The sequence below is a fragment of the Terrapene carolina genome, unplaced genomic scaffold (genome assembly GCF_002925995.2).
Source record: "Terrapene carolina triunguis isolate 2854851 unplaced genomic scaffold, T_m_triunguis-2.0 Scaffold147, whole genome shotgun sequence".
NCBI lineage: Eukaryota > Metazoa > Chordata > Testudines > Emydidae > Terrapene > Terrapene triunguis.
Genome location: NW_020664498.1, coordinates 1,478,649 through 1,494,464, shown reverse-complemented (window position 1 = coordinate 1,494,464; position 15,816 = coordinate 1,478,649). Strand labels below are relative to the sequence as shown.

Sequence of the window (15,816 nt, the reverse complement as noted above, 5' to 3'; positions counted from 1 at the left end):
AAACCTTTAACGATGTAAGCAATGGAGCTGGTTGGGAATCTTTTAATGAAATGTTTTTCTGTCAAAAAATGCTGGTTGAACAAAATTGAAACTTTCTGCAGTGTTAACAAATTTCCAGTTTTGAAAAAAATTGAAATGGTGATGTTGTTTTGATGCTTTCAAAATGAAAAGTTCTGTTTTAGGTTTGAAACAACTTTTAATTATTAAAATAAAAAGAACAGTTGAGAGATGTAAACCAAATTTTTGTTTGAATTTTTGGTTTGTGGAAGTTGTTGAGTTGTTGATTTGACTTTTCATCCCCATTCAGGATGGGAAAAATCTTTGTCATCTTGAACATTTGTTCCTGGGATAGGAAAACAATTTACAGCCCAGCCCTAGTAAAAAGCACTCCTACTTCTTCAAATGCCCTAAATAAAATGGTAGAAGGATATTTACTACACCCAGAACTTACTCAATTCAAACCATTATTATTAAAAAAATGTAATACTTTTTATTTAGTACCTTTCATACAGATGAAGTTTAAAGTGGCTTATAGATTTCTACTAGCGGGCAAACCTGTGTGTTCACTGGAGCCGGTCAGATTATGGGAAAACGTTATTAATGAAATCCTCATGACTCATCTGACCATGCTCCTACCCTTTGTTTTCATTTCTATAAATATTTTTGCAACTTTTCTGTTTGCACAGATATTTGTAGTGGAGCTTTTATGTTTGGAAACACCTATTCCAAACTGTAGGGTTTAGAAAATAAGGAGAGACTAGGACAGTGATTTTAAAATAAATACACCATCCGTTTTAATCAGCAGCGAGGGAACATGCTCCAGAAAGTGAAGATCCCGTAATCGGAGACATGTGAATGTGTACTAGCCTTATAATGTAAAAAAGGTGTCTGCAGTGTAGACAGCCATGGAAGTAGGAGAGAATAGTGGCTGGAGACAAGTCAGACAACTGTCCTATGGAACCAACTCTGCATACAGCACAGAGCTGTGTGTGTGGTTTCGTAGTAAGACGCTTAGCTGGCTGGTGCTTGTGAAATGGCTGCTGCTCTTTGTGACAGGGTATGCATTTGGGGAAAAGTTCATGCACTTTTTACCACTTCATCATGTGTCCCCTCCCTCCTAGTGTCTTTTTTTCTTTCTTTCTTGATTTTTTACAGTTAGAAACTTTTTGGTTTCGTCCAGAGGCACCAACTTTCAGTGTTCCCGGGGGTTACTTGACCCCTGCTCCACCCAGGCCCCACCCCCACTCTGCCTCTTCCTGCCCCCCCTCCTCTCCCTCCCTCTCTCCACCTCCTGCACACTGCTGAACAGCTGATCAATGCGGGTGAGAGGCGCTGGGAGGGAGGGGAAGGAGCTGATCGGCGGGGCTGCTGGCGGGTGCTGAGCACCCACTGTTTTTTTTCCGAGGGTGTTCCAGCCCCCGAACACCCACGGAGTCGGCGCCTATGGCCTCATCTACCCTGGAAGGCTCTGTGGTGACTAGTGAAGTAATAATTTTATTGGGTCTTCTAGGTGAAGAAGCTGAAAGATAAGCAGTAAAAGGGAAGGGATTTTTACTTACTCTGTGTAAAATTCTTAGGTTTTTTCCCTTTTTTTTAGCGCCTGTTTAACTCCAGTGCTTATTGATCACTTGGAGAAGGGATATCTTTGCTAAAAATTCAATCTTTGTCCATTTGAGTACACATCTGAGACCCTCAAGAAGTCCTCCAGGAAAAAAAAAGATAAAACCAGATCTGTTGTTTCTCATTTCTAAGGGAGAGGGGGGAAAGCAGAACAAGAAAAATGATAGGAAAGAGTGTCTGAGATGAAGGATGGTCTTGTGATTAAAGCACTGGTCTGGGATTTGGGTTATAAACATCCTATGTGCTGTTGGGCAAGTCATTGAGGCAATGTCTACACTAGAGATCTTACGGCAGCATAGCTATACCGATGCAGCTGTGCCGCTGTAAGATCTCCTGTGTAGCCACTCTATGCCAGCAGGAGAGACCTCTCTGTCGGCATAATTAAACTACCCCCAATGAGCGGCGGTAGCTATGTCGACGGGAGAGTATCTCTTACCGACATAGTTCTATCCACACCGGCACTTCTGTCAGTGTAACTTATGTCAGTCAGTGGCGTTTTTTTGTTACTTTTTCACTCCCCTGACTGACAAAAGTGCTATTGAAGACATAGCCTTAATCTCTCTCTCCCTCACTTTCCCATCAGTAAAATGGTGATAATACTTTCTTTGTCTTGCCTACTTACCTTGTAAGCTCTTTGGATCAGGGACTTTCTCTTACTATGTATATGTTCAGCATTAATACAATGGAGCTCTGATTTTAGTTGATTTCTCTAGGTATTACTGTAACACAAATAATAAATTTTTGGGCATGGTCTTAAATAATCAAGAAACAAAACCAGATTATAAACCAAATCACTTTTAACAGAGCAGTTACCCAAATCATCTCTTCTCCTCCCAAAGCCCTGGCACTGAGTGTGTGGTGTGTGTGTGTCAGTCAGAGAGAGAGAGAGAGAGAGAGAGAAAGGGGGATGAGGGATAGGTGATCAGTCTTGGTCAGGAAATGATGAGGAATAACTTCCCCCTGAATTGTTTCTGAGTGGTAGCCGTGTTAGTCTGTGTCAGCAAAAACAACGAGGAGTCCTTGTGGCACCTTAGAGATATGCCCAAATAAATGTATTAGTCTCTAAGGTGCCACAAGGACTCCTCGTTGTTTTCCCCCCTGAACTGTGATTTGGACGGCTTAGGTAGGCAGAATGCTATAGCTGTCTGGAATGGATATTGGCAGAACTACCAGGGTTAATACTCCTACTCTTGCAAGCACGGTGGGATTTTTGAATGATAAGAAATGGGTGGGATATGTATGGCACCTGCAGTAGAACAGTGCTCCCATGGCCTTAGTGTTTACCTAAAATTATCTTGCTTAGGCTGAGATCTAATGAAACCTCAGCTCACGCTGCATGTGGCTGTAGGCTTATATTTATTAAAAGTTAGATATGGCAAAATTATTGGAATAAATCCTTGATGAATTTATCAACAGATCTTGTGAGAAAGCTTGTGTTGTGAATATGTGGATCTTCCCTTCAATTAGGATCAGTTACTGTTGATTACAATGAATATTGAAGTTTCTGTGTCAGTACTGAATGTCCTCTGTTCTCCATTTCTGTATTCTCAGACTATGTTGTAGTTTGTGTGTATATACCAACACTCCATTGTGGTAGGCGCTGTACAAACACAGAACAAGAAGATGATTTCTGCCCCCCAGAGTTCACGCTGGAAGTAGAAGACTAGTGATAACAGTTGCAGACAGACATGGGGGAGTCACGTTTCATGGTTACAGGATGAACTGTGCCTTAGATCGCTTTAGTACCTCTGGAATGCAGCTCTTATGTGACTAGCCTGGCTTCCTGCACCTCACTGGATGGAACCACTCTAGTCCAGCCACTCTGACTGGATATCTGGGCTGCAGCCACCCAGTTTCCAGCCGAGTTAATAACACAGGCCCAACTTGGTTTTGCCACCTGTAATAATTTACCTTCAGGAGCCTGTGACAGTAATAAGGCCTAGTCTAATGTCTAGATTTACATCGCTCAGGGCTGTGAAAAATGTCACGCCATGTGTAGCCTAGTTAGATCAACCTAACCCACACTGTAGACCTAGCTAGGTTGATGGAAAAATTCTTCTTTCAACCTAAGCATCACCTTTCAGAGAAATGGGTTAACTACTGCGTCAGGAAAACCCCTTCTGTCAACAGAGGACGCGTCTATACCAGGGGTAGGCAATCTATGGCACGCGTGCCAAAGGCGGCACGCAAGCTGATTTTCAGTGGCACTCACACTGTCCAGGTCCTGGCCACTGGTCCGGGGGCTCTGCATTTTAATTTAATTTTAAACGAAGCTTCTTAAACATTTTAAAAACCTTTATTTACTTTACATACAACAATAGTTTAGTTATATATTATAGACTTATAGAAAGAGACCTTCTAAAAGCATTAAAATGTATTACTGGCACGCAAAACCTTAAATCAGAGTGAATAAATGGAGACTCGGCACACCACTTCTGAAAGGTTGCCAACCCCTGGTCTATACTATGGCAGTACAGCTATGGCACTATGACCATAGCTGTACCAGTGTGGCTGTTGTAATGCAGGCATATCTTAAGTATGCAGTGACACAAACAGCATCATCAAAACAAAGCATCATTTATTCATTCCTCTAAGGTACAAAGCATGTAGAGCAAAGGATAAAAACAATAAAACGCCTCTTGGGTCATATTAACAACACCTGGCAAAGAAAGTTTAAGGTGTAAATTCCTCTCAGCTTATCTAACTCCATCTAACTGGCAGGGAGAAGCAACTTCTCTGAGTACAGCAGACTACTTAGGCTCACCCTTGGGAAGAGTCATCCATTCTGGGCTGCATGGAGCCAGACGGGGTATTGTCCAAATTGTTTCCCTCAAGGACCCTTGTCTTTGCCATTGTTTCATTTCTCTTTACAGCCTCCTTTTGATTTAACTCCTGGCCACTGGTTGCTCATGAAGTTTTTGACTGGCGAGGCATAAATCACAAAATAGGCTACACAGTGTTTAATTGAATAGCTACTAAAAGCTGTCCTTATTTACAGTGAAGAAGCAGCAAGTGAACCCAGGAGCTGGAGCCGCTACCCAGCCCAGAGTGGGAGGGTGGGAGGAAGAGCATAAGGCAGGCACAGGGCTTAATGGCAGCTCCTCACGCGCACACATGGGGCCAGAAAGGCGCAGGGTGTAGGCCCCATGCCCGCAACCCTCCTGCATCCTGGGCTGCTACAAACCTGCCATGGCCTCACCAAGCAGTGGTTACCACAGCAACGCCATTATAAAGTGACTCCTGGGCGTTGTTAAATTGCCATGGTAACAAGGCAACTTCTTGAGGCACTATTAGGTATGCCAAGATTTGAGTCTCACGTGGCACTATGTTCTTCAAAGTTTCTGGCATTGTGTTTCACCACTGGAAAGAGTGAGTTATGACATTTAAGCCTAGTGACAATTTGTCCTTAAATCTGTATATATTTATCAATGAAATAAAAAAGAATATGCAAAATGTATTTTATAGCTTTTGGGAATTCTTGGTTTGGCTGTGCCTCACTTGCCAGTGCCTGGGCTCCTGGCATTTAGGCAAGTTAATACCACAGATAACCTGAGGGGAATATGATGTTTATAAAAAGAAGTACTACACAGAACTCCCTTTCTTTTGTAAGCATTATGGCAAGGGAGGATAATGAGAGAGCTTTGCAGATGTTTTGCTTTTCCGTAGGTCCCAATTCTCTTTTTGTTCATGGTGGGAAGAGGACTACAACTATCTCTGTAAGAGCAGTGATTGTTGAGTCCTGGCTCTGGCCCTCAGTGAGGCTTGTGACTAGAACTGGTCAGGAAATGTTTGAGAAAACTGTTTTTGTTGAAAATGCCAACCCAAAGCTTTTCCTGCAAAAGGGTGAGTTTAGGGGAAACATTCATCAGGAAAGGTTTCTCGGGACCAGGATGGAATTGTGAAAGCAAGAGATGCCCGCACCCCTTAATCCAGAATAGCCAGTAGCTGAGTGGTTAGGATACTTACTGGGGATGTAGAAGACCCAGGTTCAAGTCCCTGTTCTGTTTTAGGAGAGTGAAACTATGTGTATGATTTTTATATATAATATGTATTTAAAACATATGACATTTAACTAGTATAGCGACTCCTAACTGGCTCCACCTGACTGGTGTCTGTGGTTTTTATAATCATCCGTACAGACTTTTCATCATAATGCTGCCTAAAGCGTGTCTTTGATTTAATAATTAAAAAGGAAAGACGGATGTATTTGATTTGTATCACTGATGAATGCAAAATAAGTGTGTGTATTTCTTTTGCTGTCTTTCCCGACATGGTCTGTGGTGAGTCTGTCAGTAAATATTGATTAGTGCATTGCCTCAGGAAGTACATATGTCACAACCAGTTCATTGAGGGTCATTTCTTTTCAGTTCTCCACAATCAGGGCTCTAAGCCTACTCCCCTTTGCATGAAAAAGTGTCATATTTTGAGTACTCTACTTATTATCTGAAATTGGTTAAAGGCAATTTAGTGCAAACAGCCGTGGTACCTGATGTGTAGAGGAGATGCAAATAGGGAAACTGTATATAATTGTGCTTTTCTACTATGTGGGAGAGTCTGCCGTTAGGGTTTTTTTTTAAGATAGATGATTCTTTTGTATCTTAGGATCTATCATTCTGGATCACTGGTTTATTTTGTCTGGGTACTTCAATGGGCAGATGTAGCAGAGCTGAACAGGAGACATTTTGTGCCACTGATCTTTTTTGTATTTTATCTCTCTCACTCCTGTTACGTGCAGTCTCTGTGTCTTTTCCTCCAGGATCTTTGTTGAGGTTTTCATTGTTTATTTACACTATTGTTGTTACTTTGTGAATTCTTTTTTAGGCCATCACGTATCTAGAGGGGAAGCTGGTCAGAATTATCTTTGCAGCTTTAAGTCTGCCTATCAGGTAGAAAAGGGTGAAGAGTGGAGGTTAAGTCCCCCTGGCAGATGCAGAAGCGGCGGCCTTTTGGAATTGGAGAAACTGTACTGTGCATTGAATGGTTTTAAGAACAGATTTCCTTATGATGGGGTTGCCTTCCCTTTTCTCCCTGTTAGCTTCCCCAGCATCAGATAAAAATCACCTCTTTAGCGAGATCAAGTGGCACAATTCGTCACTGTTTGGTATTAGATGCATTTGTTTTTTCTTTTTGGGGAGAAGGGTAATCTTAGTTTCTTCTGTGTTCAGACAATTCATACTCAGATTTTTCAGGGACAATTCTTTAAATAAACCCTCAGTCAGAGAAGGGCAGAAAGCAGTTTGCCATTTCCAGGGCCGGCTCCAGGCACCAGCCCACCAAGCTTGTGCTTGGGGCGGCACCTGGAGGGGGGCGGCGCGGCGCTCCGGCCCCCGGGGAGAGCGGGGCCACAGCCGGGCTCGCCGCCCTCCCCCTGGCGCTCTGGCCGCCCTCCCCCCGGCCGCTGGGGGGAGAGCGGGCTCGCCGCCCTCTCGCTGCCCTGCCCCCTGCGCTCTGGCCACCGGGGGGGGGAGCCGGGCCCTCGCCGCCCTCCCCCCCCGGCGTCCTCCCCCTTGGCTACCGGGGGGAGAGCGGAGCCCCCGCCAGGGCTTGCCGCCCTCCCCCTGGGGGCTCCGGCCGCCCTCCCCCCCCCCGCAGGCGGCAAAAAAGCCAGAGCCGGCCCTGTCCATTTCCTCAAATATATTAATCAGGCAAATTTACTTCCTATGTATCTCTTTTATTCCCCCCCCCCCAACTTGTTTGCCTTTCATTTGGGGCTAGCCACCAGTGAGAGGAAGAGGACCATGAAATATGAGACACCTTTGAGTACTCCCTAACATTGGTGGTAGCTGTGGGGGAAGGAATGGAACAGGCTGTAAACACCTCTTTTTCTGACAGTGGTATGTGGAGGGGGAGGGCAAGTTAGTCCTGACTGGGGTAACAGAAATGAGTGAAACTCTGTGAGAAGCTTATTAGGTAGTGGAGGCTGAGGCTGAGCATTGGGTTCCTTGTCCTAAGTTTCTCTTTCAGCTAAGGGTTATGCTAAGCGTGCCTAAGGCTATGTCTGCACTACGGACAGCCGCTGTAAGGTCTCCTGTGTAGCTGCTCTATGCCAGCGGGAGAGAGCTCTCCCGCCAGCATAATTAAACCACTCACAATGAGCAGTGGTAGCTGTGTTGGCAGGAGAGCCTCTCCTGCCCACATAGCGCTGTCCACACCAGCGCCTTTCTTGGGGAAACTTGTGTCGGTCAGGGGTGTGTTTCTTCCTTGGACATCCAGTTGTGGCAGATGGGGCCAGAGATTCCTCTGAGGGGAGGGATTAAGCTATTGTGGGAGCTGAGTTGGGAAAGTTTCTGTTTTGTGAACTGGCTTCTTCAGTCTGGAGAAGGGTTGTTGGTTTGTACCTCAGTCTGGAGAAGGGTTGTTGGTTTGTGCCTCATCTTTTTGGATTGTATTTTAAAGTATTTGTTAAAGAATGTAACCTGGGTTAGGAGTTCCTTGGTGTTTGTATACACTGGAATGAAAATAAAAAATAAAAATATTTAAAATTGGGGTAGTGGTTATTCAGATACGTCACGTGTTGGTATTAATGTTCTTTGATAGGATGAGCACACAAGCATTTGTATGTGTGATTTTTAAATGTCTGTGTGTGTGCACGCATGCATGTGTACGCATACTTGGGCATGTGACTTTAAAATTCTCCACTGTTGTTTTGCCAGTAAAAGCAGCTAATATGAATGTTTTACAGAAATGGGCCTGATTGTGACTGAGGCAAATTCATTTGAACGAATACTCGGGTATATTTTAGCATCTCCCTTGCAATTATCCTGTTGTAGGTTATTTTAGGATCAGTATCTTGCTCTTTAGAGTCTTCCCACCCCGACCCCTGGAAAACATTTGGTTTGGATAAGATATCTGACAGTTCAGATCAATCCATGCTCTTTTTTTTTTTTTTTTTTTTTTTTTTTTTTTTTTCTCATTTCTTTCTCTTTTTTTTTTTTTTTTATTAGCAGTTGATTTGGCCAACACATTTCTGGACCTTGACATGATCAGCAAATCAGTACAGCCATGGATGGCTATTTTGGGGCTGGAGAAATGGGGAGGGACTAAGGAGTTGCTGTAATCTGCTGCACCTTCAAAGTACAAGAAAGCTGATATTTACCTTCCCCTTTTCTGTTTTTTCTCTCTCTTAGGAAATACTGTGTGTTACAGACTGAGACATCAATCCCAGCTCACCCCCCCTTTTTTTTTCTTGCCTGAATTAGAAGCTCCAGGAATGTGCTAATTGGCGGCGGCCTCTTCAGAGAGGTAAAAGGTAATTGTTATCTGCCTGCTTTAGGTGTCTTGCCTGTTAAACCTCTTTTGGAGCAGGTGGGAAAGGAGGGGAGGGTAAAGTTAGAATAAGCTTGTCAATGTGGAATTTTTATTTTCTTAGATCATCTCCAAGTTGATGAGGATGGTTTTCCATCCTCTTCAATGTACTCATGCAAAGAGAGGCTTCTGTGTATGTTCATTCATGCATACAGTCCTGTCCTGTGCCTATTTCTATGTGTAGGACAGAGAGCTCATTTTGAGCAACTGCAGGAAAAGGTTTGCTTAAAATGTTAGTAGAAAACATAATTTTTTAAAAAAATGACCAGTGCATTGGTGGAATGATGATTTATCTGCATTAGCTTAGTTCCTGGGCCCCTGCCCTCCACCTCAGGTCCTCTGTGGTCATTTACAATCTCTTGTTCCATCAAAATGATGGAACAACAATACCAGGGGAGAAAGGCCTCCCATTGGGCAAAATACCAGTTCAGGTAAAATGACCTACATTTGAATAATTCTGCATTTGAATCACATCTTTCCTTGAGATTTGGAAAAGATTGTGTAATAATAGTAATACCTAGATCTTACATAGCAATTTTTATCAGTAGATGTCAAAACGCTTTACAAACGGAATCAGTATCAATATCCTTTTTTTACATATGAGGAAAGTGAGGCATGGGTGGATGTGACTTGCCAAAGGTTACACAGGAGACTGGTGGCAGAGCCAAGAATTGAACCCAGGTTTCCTAAGTCCAAATCCAGTGCCCTATTTTCTACACTATGCTTCCTTCCAACTGAACTTGTTTTTCATGTATTTAAATGCTTCTAGTTCCAGGCAGAAGTGCCAGAATATGGTATGTGTGAGCCTCTATGTAATAAATTCCATGGCCATAGATGATGGCGTGACCTTATGTAATCCTCACTCATCTTTCCATTTCTTGGAATATCGTTTATATGGAATATGGTTTATATTCCATGTCCACAGTGCCCTGCAAGTTAATGATTGCAAAGCAGTTTCTATCCTTACAAGCATTTTAGATGAACCTATCTTAGAACATGTTTTTAAATGTTGTTACTTCCTGCTGAGACTTTCAGGTGATGCTAAGAGAGTTAAGTGGCCAAGTTCCATTGAGAGCCAAGTTGATTTGAGCACCTAATTCCTTTAGGCTCCTTTGGAAAGCCCATTGTTCATTCTTTAGCTCTCTGTATCCTACGATAACTGATTCCTAAATGAATCATTCGCCCTGTGATTCAGGGGCACCCATGGACAACAGTCCCATAGACTGTTTGATGCAAAATGTAAAACCTCAGACTAAGTGCAGATACCGCAAGGTATAACTTGCTGACCAAATGACAAACTGCAGGTACGCAAATCTGCCTGGAGCAGTTCTGTCCCATATTTGCCACCGTGCTGCTGATAGTGGGGAAGAAAGCAAATCCTTTATTAGAAGGGCCCCTATTGGGTGACCATTTCTGAAACAAAGCAATGGACCTTTCGGGTTACTCTTTCTGGGGAGCTTCAATTGATACTAAGAGACAAGCAGAAACCTACAGACCAGTTGAAGCATTCTAATGGAGTCTCCTGGAATTTCCCTAGGGCTCCTTCTAGGTAATTACCTGTCTATCACTTTGTCTCCTATCTTTTAACGAGGGAGGAGTGCTAGACTCCCAGACCACTAATCCTTATTACTGTAGAAAGGTACGTTTCACTCCTCCCTTTCTCACCTATGAAAAATGGCACCAACTACCCAGCTGGCTTGGCTCTCTACATCTTGTTTAAAAATGGCTGATAACCTTTCTCCCTGGCTGCCAGACAAATCATGGGAATCTCCTGACTACTTCAGGCATGTATTCCCTGAATTAGCCATACAGGTAAGAGGGAGTTGATAGGGAAGAAAGGCTAGCAGAAGCCACCTCACAATCCCTAAATCCACTTTCCCCCAGATAGATTCTTTATTAGAGCTGTGGGATATGTTCATTTCAACCCCAGAACTTGGAGCAAATTGACTGAGATTTGCAAGCCTGTTCTGACCTGGAGTTCTGGGCAAAAGCCACTGCAAAACCTGGCAGTTCCAGCTGAGGTTGCTTACAGTCTCTGGGTTCTTTCAGACCCCCAAACTCGCAGGAACTGGGTTAATGTAAACCTGTAAACCCAAACCTCACAGGGTTGTGGAGGGTTTTTTTGGTGGGACTCTGCTCATTAGCCTTGTGGGGGGTTTTCTGTTTGTGTTTTGTTTTGTTTTAATCAATTATATTTTTTCACTGAAAACTTTGCATTTACCCTATATTCCCAGTCTCTTCCTGTGAAGGCCCTGCTTCGGGACTATTGCCATTTCTCTTAGGCCAGGGTACTCGGTCTGTGCCTCTATTACCTCAGCATAGTACTGGGTTTTTCCTTGGATAACCCCCTCTCTTCCTATTGCTGGCTCACATTACTGTAACAAGTCAGAGATTTCTTCCCCCTCCTCAGCTGTTGCTTACGCCAGGAGCTTAGACCTAAAGCCCCTTGTCCCTATATGCCCCTCTTTTCTTTATTCTTCACCTGACCAACATGCCAGAGGTCTGGGGAGATCATGCTGGTTTTGGGTGATGTCCTTTTCCAACTGCTTCCATGTGTCAAACTCCAGGAAATGTACATTGTTAAGCCCCTTGACAGTACCTTAGTGCAGCATGTGTTTTTAACTGTCTGCTTATGTATGGTATTTAAGCAGCAGTCTGCTATCAAATGCTATCACCCAGTCTGTATCCCTTGGGGTGAAAAGCTTTAGGAGAAGAGGTGGGACATGGTAGTGATATTTTGGAAACAAAGCAAAAGGAAATTCTTCCAAGTTTGTTGGGCTGAAACCTTTTGGACGGCGGGGGAAGGAGGGAAGAAGGAAAGATATTCTTGCTGGACTTTGAAGTATTTTTTCAGGGGGTGGGGAAGAAGGGAATGTCTGATTGTTAAGTAGCCAAACATTTGCTGAAGTTTCATGTTTGTTGTTTCATTGCTATACGTGGAGTTACCTTTTTTGTCTTTTCGTCAATTAAACTTGGGCAAAGATTTTTTGCTCCTAGAAAGTATAAATCATATACAAAGATGAGACCCTGTTCATAACTGACACACTTAGAATAACAATAAGAAAAAAGTGCTTTCAAGATTGGAGCAAAGTCATCTCTTTATTTTATTTTTTCCCTCTCTCCTAACCCATCTCCAGAGAAAAGGTGATACAGCTTCTAGCTAACATATTTCAGGTGGGTGACGCTGTGGTATGTTAAGCAATGTCTGTAATAGCTTATCTACTGGTGGTAAGCTTACTCTGTTTGTATTTCTCTTTTCACACATAAATCAAGTTAATAGTTTTCAAGACTTTGAGCAGTGTTTCAACAGGATATTTGCTTAATGTCTTTTTTTTTTTTTTTTTTTTTTTTTTTTTTAGAAAGCTTTTAAGATAGGTTTTGAGTTAGGATTTCTAGTACAGCAAACATATCCAGTGTCAAAGCTATGAAGCTATCCAGAACCCATCCAGGAGTCAGACTTCTGAGTCCCAATGAATTAACGGCAGAGCTTGTGTTTCCAGGGGTTCCAGTCTCTGGAGACCTAATCTTCACACAAGCCTTAAGTCCTGATTAAACAGTACATCACCACTTAAGTGCATGCTTAACTTTAAGTTATGCTAAATTTTAAGCACATGCTTGTGCTTAAGTACTTTGATGAATAGGGATGGACTTAAGCACATGCTTAAATGATTTGCTGAATTGGGGCCTTTCTACACATTGACCCTGTAATCCTTCAGCAGCACTCCTTGGATGGGAGGAGGAGCGCTTCATGGAGGCTTGCATTTCCTTCTGCCTGAAGAGCTCTCTTTAAGCGCTAGTTATGCCTATGCTTGGAAGGATTAGATTTTTATTGGTAAATATCAGTAAATGTCGATTTCACTTTCCATACACAAACCAACGAAAAAATATTTCCATCAATAGTAATCAAAATTTACAGATACTCAAAGTAAAAAAAATGCTGCCTGAGTATTTTTTTAACCATTTAAGAATATTTATTTTGTATATTTTGACATGTGATGCTGACCATCTGTTACATTTTAATTGTTACAAAGCTTTAACATCTTGAATCTCATCAGTGTCCACTGTCATTAAATAACCATTGGCTGACCCCTTCCCCCATAATTCTGCACAGCTTTGAAAATTTAAATTGATAAAAATTGGAAAAAATGCTTAAAATAAAAATTGATAATGTAAAATTATATTTAAAAAAAATCAAATTCTGCCAAGTCTTGTTATACCATATAAGACAGGGGTGGGGAAACTACGGCCCGTGGACCGGATTCGGCCCGCGAGCTGTTTTAAGCCAGCCAGCAAGCTCCCGCTGGGGCGGGTGCCGGACTTTGTGGCTCGGCCCTGCTCCGGCGCTCCGGCCGTGTTACTTGGTTGGCAGCCGCATCATGTGGCTTCGCCCTTCTCTCGCGCTCCGTCGGAATGCTGGATTGGGGGGCCGCACCACGTGGCTCGTCCCTGCTCCGTCCTGGGCGCTGGGTCAGTGGTCCCGGAAGCCGCGGCATGGACCCGCTCCGGCTCCTACACGCTCCAATGGCTTCCTCCGGTGCGCCAATGGGAGCTGCAGGGGTGGTGCCTGCAGATGGGGCAGTGTGCAGAGCTGACTGGCCGTGCCTCCACATAGGAGCCAGAGAAGGGATATGCCACTGCTTCCGAGAGCCACTTGAGGTAAGCGCCGCTCTGCGCCTGCACCCCGGAGCCTCTCCCTACACCCCAACCCCCTGCCCCAGCCCTGATCCCTCTCCCATTCTCCAAACGCCTCAATCCCAGCCCGGAGCTCCTGCACCCCAAACTTCTCATTCCTAGCCCCACCCCAGAGCCCGCACCAACAGCTGGAACCTGCACCCCTTTTTGCACCCCTTCCCCATCCCTGATCCCCCACCCGCCCTCCGAACCCCATGTTCCCAGCCCAGAGCACCCTCCTACACCCCCCATTCCATAGCCCACACCCCCAACCAGAGCCCTCACCCCCTCCCGTACCCCAGCCCCAACTTTGTGAACATTCATGGCCTGCCATACAATTTCTATTCTCCGATGTGGCCCCCGGGCCAAAAAGTTTGCCCACCCCTGATATTAGAGAAGAGGAGACCCCCTCTGTAGTCTGTGGAGTTGGGGACAGGTCAGGGAGAAAACTTGGAGTGAAGAGAAGAAAATGAACACAGAATATGGAGGAAGACAATTTGTGAGATGAGCTAAGTTTTTTACTTGCATGACATGTGATGGCTGGACATCAGTATCATAAACTACATAGTACAGAATTAGTGGAATAGATCTGTCTCTCTTACATTTGTTATATGAATCTTAACTAAGTAGACTTCTAAATAAAGCAGTAAAAAATAACAAATATTGTCAGTCTTTACATTTAAGAGGAGCTGGTTAGGAATTTTTTGAAAATGCATTTTGTCAGAAAACACCAGTTCATCAAATCCAAAAATGTCAATGGGAAAGGATAGATTTTGATGAATGTGTTGTTTAGAAAAAACTTGTGGGGAGAAGAGGAATGTTTTGAAATTGTTCTAATGAGCTGTTTTGACAATGTGGATACTTTAAAAAAAATTTAAGATGAAAATTTTTGTTTGAAATGACTTTTTGTTTTTGTAGTTTAACTAATTACAGTAAAAAAGAAGTCAAAATAATAAAACATTTTGCAATTATCAAAATCAATTTTTTCATATTGTTGGTTCTTGAAAATTTTCAAGATTTCAACTTTTTGTCCCATTTAGAATGGGATGTTCGTCCCCTAAATTTTTAAAATTTCCCAGGCCAGGAAAAGAGTTTCCTGCAGAGCTATACATTTAAAGTCTTTTCTTTTGTACATTCTCTTCTCACTAAGAGGAGCTGTGACTAGTATGCTTTGCAATGACTGCAGCAGAGTTGTGGGAGTGCAACCTAACAATCTGCAGAATGGAGTTTTTAAAGTGCGCCTGTGGAGCTAATCTGTAATCAGTGACTGGGAGGAAAAGTGTGTGTGTTTGTGTGTGTGTCTATATGTACGTGTGTGTGTGTATGACAGTTTTTATCATTACTTTTGCCTATGTTCCACATTATTTCTAATGGGAAAGTTTAAGGCCCAGTTGTGGAAATTAGCAATGAAAAGGGTTTTTTTTCCCCTCAAGTGCAGAATTGTTCCCTGCTGTTAAGGAAGCTCTGGTGTGTGTTTGCTCCATTCTTCGGTTCTGTATATACATGCGTGTGAGAGTCTTGTACATTTCAATAACTTGCCCATTCAGAAATACAAAGTCAAAGGGGAATTGTAGTGTGTGATTCAAAAATCATAAACGAACCCAATAGGTTGTGTGGTCTTATGGATAAAGTACTGGACTGGGAATTGGGAGGCCAGAGTTCTGTTCCCAGCTCAGTTACTAAATTGCTGTGTAATGCTGGGCAAATTACTTGTCCTTCTCAGTCCTTCTGTTTCCCTTCCGTTCTCACCCTTTGTCTTGTCTATTTGGACTGTAAGCTTGTTCGGGCAGGGACTTTCTTACTCCTGTTTGGCTGCTAACACTATGGAGCCCCAATCTTGGAAGAGACCTAGGTGGTAATGAAACAAAGTATTAAACAAATCCTAGTCTGTTTGGTGGGGTAGATTACTTACCTAAGTAGTCATGATCTTTAAAATGTTTCATATCTAATTTTTGGTGGAGAACAGAAGAATTTCTTCCCCCCTTCCTCCCCAAGATCATGAGACCATTATTATTTAGGTTTTGATAGGGGGCTGATTTCCCTTTGGTGGTCAAATGCACTGTGGGTCTTATGTTTGAGGAAGGAATGCTTAACCTTTCAGTGAACAGGAAGAAGGGCATTTTGGCATTTTGTAGTATTTATAAAATCAATTGAGGGGAGAGAAGATGCATATCTGATTTGTAGGTAACAGTAAAATTGGGTTTCGAGGTGTGAGGGGAA

At 43.1% G+C, this 15,816-nt stretch overlaps 1 protein-coding gene across 11 annotated transcripts in view; it reads left to right on the top strand.

Annotated features, from left to right (window-relative positions):
- Positions 1-15,816, top strand: part of LOC113406875 (zinc finger MIZ domain-containing protein 1) — a 500,854-nt gene that overhangs the window by 65,733 nt on the left and 419,305 nt on the right. For 10 of the 11 annotated variants that reach the window (XM_026653694.1, XM_026653703.1, XM_026653695.1 and 7 more), the window contains exon 2: positions 8,748-8,869. The gene's annotated coding sequence lies outside the window, so the exon portion shown is untranslated. The remainder of the gene's footprint in view (positions 1-8,747; positions 8,870-15,816) is intronic. The other variant, XM_026653693.1, reaches the window with a different exon arrangement.